This window comes from Phyllostomus hastatus, unplaced genomic scaffold (genome assembly GCF_019186645.2).
Source record: "Phyllostomus hastatus isolate PE091 unplaced genomic scaffold, TTU_PhHast_1.1 phas_scaffold_114, whole genome shotgun sequence".
In the NCBI taxonomy this organism is placed as follows: domain Eukaryota; kingdom Metazoa; phylum Chordata; class Mammalia; order Chiroptera; family Phyllostomidae; genus Phyllostomus; species Phyllostomus hastatus.
The window spans coordinates 13611621-13617620 of NW_025334006.1; positions in this window are offsets into that span (position 1 = coordinate 13611621).

The following is a 6000-nucleotide window of genomic DNA, read 5'->3' on the forward strand; positions in this document are numbered from 1 at the left end:
GTCATTGAAACAGTTTGAAAAGCACAGAAGCATGGCCACTACTCATAGTTTACCATGTTTTATAAAATTTAGAATATGAAAAGAAACATTCAACTCAAATTATAGCATAGATGTAGATAACACCTGACTTTTAAAATATTATCACAGGAGGGTTTTTAATGTTTTAATTAGTTATTTGTAATTTTATACACACTTTTCCATAGAAATTGTTAGGCTATATCTCCAATATTCATTTAACAAGTTGTAGAATTTTTTGAAGGGGAAGGCCAAAGGCTTTGTGAGGTGTGGGAGTGCTGTTAAGCAAGAGGCCCTATTGAACTGTATTTGCCAAAGTTCGAAATCTGTGTTTGGCCTTGAAGTCTTTCAGTGTAACTCAGGGACAATGTGACTGCAGCTGACAAGCTCACTGACCAAGGTGCAATAAGAATATCAATTAATTTGTATATTTTGGGGTATATAAGAATATGTTCATATCCTCTATCCATGATGTTGTATCTTGATCTCAAAGAACCTGAGGATTTGCATTAGTGACCGCGTGGTTGCTTGGTGAGTGAAGGGATATGACAGGCCTAGAGGGCTAGTTTGTTCAGGCCCTGGAGACGCCTGGGCCAATGTTCTTTCACAGCAGAATTGCCAATATCCCTGATTCTGAGCCTCTCTCCTTTGCCAGTGGTACCTAAGCTGTAAGAATTTACTTCTGTATACCTCCGTGTTGATTTTACTGATAAACTGAATGCTGTTTCTAACCAAGTTTACTGTTTCCACATGCCTAGGGAATGAGATCCATTGCATCTTGTCTAGGGTCGACATGAAGTTCACCTTCAGAGAGAAACAGTCTTCCCCATATCTCAGAATTGCTCTGGCTGGATGAACCTCAGAGTCATCTCTTATACTGAAATACTCATTAAATAGATAAAATAGCATTAATTACAGCAAATATTTATATAGTCTTTACTATATGCCAAAAATAAAAATAAGTATAGAAAGCTCAAAAACAGGTCTTAATATACATTTAAAGAAATATTGAAAGCTCTCAGTGAACTGAGGTTTATATAATAAACAGATTGCTGCGATATTTTTTCAAGTTTATGCTCCTAGATTGTTCTCTCAGGGTAATAAAAACATTGTACCCTCATAAACAGGCATAATTGTATCTTAGCCTCATTTCTCTTCTACTGAGTCATCCTTTTCTCCATTAGGCATTGTGTAAGAAGTCTGCAAGCACTAAACATCTCATCATTCACCTCACTTCAGAGAGGCCTTGTGACAGATGACAGCCTCCTCAGACATTAAAAATACATTGATCAAGAGAAGTTGTAAGACGTGGAAGAAGAATTGATCCCCACCCCTCTTAAAAGAAAAGAAGAGACCACAATTCTAAGGAACATTTGAGCTGAAGAGATCAGAGTCTAAAAGTGTCTGCCAGTTTCACATCTTTTCCGAGGGAAGTGCCCGTCCACGTGCTCTGCTCCGTTCAAGGACAGCGCAGGTCAGGCTGTGCGGATCACCTCCCCCAGCTCACTGATTCTTAGCCCAGCTTTCTCTCCAGAATCAGTCCTTAGGTTTCTTAACTCATGCCCCATCCAATCAGCTCATGGCATTTCTCTTGCCAGGACATGTTCAGAGGTGGGTCTAAATGTATCCAATTTGTGTGAAATCCGGTGTATCCATATTCTATGGCTATTGTAACAAATTATCACCACTCTAGTGGCTTAAACAATATGAACTTATTCTCTTACAGTTCTGTAGGCCAGAACACTGACATCACTCTGTTATGGATTTGTCCTTCTAAAGAATGGCAAGATTTTTTAAATCTTAGTGATCATAATAGCACAATGGGTTACAGCAATGGCACCTTTCTCCAATGGTTTCAGTGATGAGATAAATGTATTAAAAGGATAGGGGTGACTCACATCTGAAAATACAGGATTCACAGCAGCTCTGGGATCCAGATTAAGAACTCAGGTAAGCACCATGGCAATGAATCCGATCCAACCCCTGTGCCAGCACCACTTCGCTCAAGATCCAGGTCTTGAATAGAGTTTGGTTAGCCTTGGTTGGGTCACATGTCTGCCCTGTGGCGTATGGTAGAGCACTGCAGCTGGCGGTCCTGCAACGATCGCCATAATGGGATTTGGAGCATGGTGGGTGATTCTCTCAAGAGAAGTAGGGATGCTATTACCGAGAAAAGGCAGAGAGGACACTGGACAGCTAAAAGAACAGGTGTTTGCTATGCTACGTGCTAGGGTTTGTGGGGAAGTGAAATGTGGTAAGAAGTATGAGATGGGTGGTACATAGTATTCCAAAAGATGTAGTTATTGTTATGACCCTCACTTAAGTAAAACCAAAAGTCACTGCCTCAAACACCAAGCCTGCAATTTGAGAAAAATCCATAGCATGAATCAGGTCTTCTACCTGGGAGGAAGATTTCCCCCTGGGGAGGCTGATGCACATACTCCGCACTTTCAGAGTTGTCAGGCAGGCAGCCATCCAGATAAGCACTTGCAGTGCAGAAACACCACTGACAGTCTCTCCTTCCTTCCCGAGCCCATGCCTGAGCTACGACAAGATCCCCCACTGGGGAAGCTGGCAGCGACTAAAGCTTCAGAGTCAGTGCTCCTTTGGACACACACGAGCAGAACAGCAGTCGGCTTGCTGGATGATGCTCAAAGGCACATGAGGGTCTAATGGGGAGACTTCATCTCAAACACCTGCAGGTGCTAGAAAAGTGCTGCATGGTCATGGAGACAAAATGAGTGACGGTTGGCAGCTATTCGGAGAGGACATGCTTGATCTAAGAGGGCACCTGCGACTCTGTTCCAGCCAATTAGGGAGGAGGGGGGATGCAAGCCAAATGATATCAGATTGCTTGGTTTTAAAAGGAACTAGAAATTCTAATTTTTAGTTGGGGTTAGTTGGGAATGAATTCACAAAGTTTAAAAAATACTTTGTAATATAACACTACATAGACAAAAAAAAACCCCCCAAAAAAACAAAAAAACAAAACCAAACCTATTTCACACTTAAATTTGTCCCTTGGGTGGTCTGTTTGCCATTCCTGTTCCAAAAAAGGTCATCCGCTCATAATTTCATTGCCAGTAAATTGGTTAACTTTTTCACAGTTGTACACTCCACGGGTTGCTGCACTTTCTACTTTATTTCCACACTCCTGCTGCCTTTCATTGCTATTTATTTCAGCATGAACTTAGCTGTAGATGAGAAGCACTGGGGACAAGCAGAGAGGAGCATTGGGGAGATTTTCTCAGGCAAGATTCGCACTGCTGTTCTCAGGACGCAGACTATCCTGCTGAACTACATCCAAAGTGAGGCTGATCAGGGTGGCTGCACGTGGTTCTTGGAAAGAGGAGGAAAACAGAATCTTCTCCCCAGCCTCCCAAATCTCTTCACACGCTCAGGCCATAAAATACTTGTGGAGTCAGGGGTTGGGGTAAGAGACACATTACTATGTCTGGGTTTTGCTTTAGTGACACTGACTTTCCTCCTTCTTTGCTGGGTGTGCTTATGCACAGCTATTCTGGAGGAACCTCTGCTCCCTGAATAAGATGTTGCTGGATTTCTACACAGTGCTTAACACCAAAGACTCTCTCTATACTATGGTTAGGTTTTCACGAGCTGCAAATTTTGGCCTCTGAGCAACTTTCTTCCAGCAACTAGGCATTCCCAATGACACTGTAATATCTAGAAGGCCCAAGGAAAATCAGATATTTTTTTAGCAGAGTTTTATCTTATGCTATAATGCCCCATAACACCTAGCTTAATATTGGACACAGAATAAATGTTTCTTGATTGATTTACAATGAATGAGCTTACATAAGGCAGAAATACAGGACCATGTCAATGGGGTGCTTTGAAAATTCCTCAAAGTATTTACCAGTAAATATATATTTTTTATTAATAAAAATACTTAACATTTACATCATTCATCACTCATTTGGACTTTCTCCTGAGGATAACATGTATTTATTACCAAGAACAGTATTCATTAATCTATTAGCTACCATTATCATAAACTATAAAATAATTAGAAAAGAATATGTAAAATTAAAAATGGATACCAGCCCTGGCTGGTGTGGTTACATTGGATGGAGCATCGTCTTGTGCACTGAAAGGTTGCAGGTTCGATTCCCAGTCAGGTCACATTCTGAAGGCAACAACTCTCTCCCTCTCTCTCTTCTTCCTCCCTCCCTCTCTCTATTCCTCCTTCCTTTCGTCTCTCTCTAGAAGCAATGAAAAAATGTTCTTGGGTAAAGATTAAAAAAAAGATAGCAAAGCAACCCATTCTGGACAATGGCTGCTTAAGGCAGGAGAAGGACCCCTGGACTCTAGAAAGTAGGCATAGCTACTGAGAAACAAAAAGAGGCTGTCTGATGAGAAATTAGGTCAGTGAGCATTTCTCTTCTCTTAAAACTTGGTCAACATTTTTGGTCTCAGCATAGTTTCCAGTAGATTTTGAAGCTTCAGAAAATTCACTAAGATTCAGGTTACTCCTCCATCTATTTCCGGAGAGCAGTCTGAACCTGTAGAACAGGGGAGAATGAAGGAGTAATAAAATTCTCGGTATCCTCTAGTTTGCAATCAGTGTATGATGGAAACTTGAGGTTTATAGCCTCTCTCACTGTTATTAGCTTCAGTAAACTCTGGATAGCAAGAAGGCAAAGGCTGAAGTATACTTCTGACTGTAAGTGGTTTTCTTGATTTGTGTTTAATTTAATAGAGTATCTAAAGAACATTTTGATAAACTTGAGTAGCAAGTGTATTGCAACCACATACCACTTGCTGCATTCCCACGAGAGCCAACTGCCCTAAGTGGTTTAACTATAATTATAAACATCAGCAAATCTGTTACATCTCATTATTACTGATGGATTGTGCTTTGTTTCCTCAGTTCTAAAACTGCCCATCAGAGGTTCCTCAATCACCCTGGAGATTGAGTGACCATTCTCTTCTGTCACTCTTCTGTCCTCTTCGCATGTGAATGTGTAACTCTCAGCCTGGGGTCATTCAGTCTTAAGACACATCACATGGATAATTGGCCCAAATCCTTGGGTTTTATAATATTGCAGAAAATATGCACTCACAGAGTTAAATAACTTTATAAATGTGTATTATTTTTAAGGAAGCACCTTCTCAGTGTTTCAGAGCTGCACTATTGGGCTTTACTGGAGCTGAGTGCTACGTAAGCTACAGATCCCTTTTCCATTAGTGGCAGAGCTGTGCTCTACACCTGGAGCTTGTCCATGGAGATGGAGATCGCAAGTGAGGTCATTACTGCAATGCCTGGACAGAGCTGGCCAGTATAGTAAATTCACTTTGCAAATGCAAGCTAACCTGACAGAAGGCAGGTATCAAACATGTGTAATAAGACTGTATCAAGGCAACATGTTGCTGGATAGAACTTCTCTCACCTGACAGGTTCTACAGGTGGTGAAGATCCCAGACTACAGAGGGTACACATGACTGGATAAGTTATTCTGTAATGAAATTACATTTCCTTTAATCAAACATTCTTCTTTGAGGGAGTAAAAGAAATGATAAGTGTTCTCATACTATACCTAGAACTATAGAAACATTTCATTTAACCACAAGCACAGAATCATGTAGCCACAGAATATGAATTATGAAACTGCCAATTTTGTAAAGTAAAAAACACCTAATAGCCCTGGCCAGGTGACTTAGTTGGTTGTAGTGTTATCTGGTATCAAAACCCACAAAAGTTGTGGGTTTGATCCCTGGTCAAGGCACATAACTAGGTTGTGAGTTTGATCCCAGGTCAGGGTACATATGGGAGGTAGCTGATCAATGTTTCTCTCTCTCCCTTCCTCTTAATCATCCTTGGGTGAAAATTAAAAAAAAATCAAATATTGACAATTTCACATAGCTCAATCTAATAGCTGAGAAAGCCAAAATTTTGCAGGATTAAATAATTTGAACAGGGTCAGATTGCTTGTTGATCCAGCATTGGTCTATGTACGAATCCTG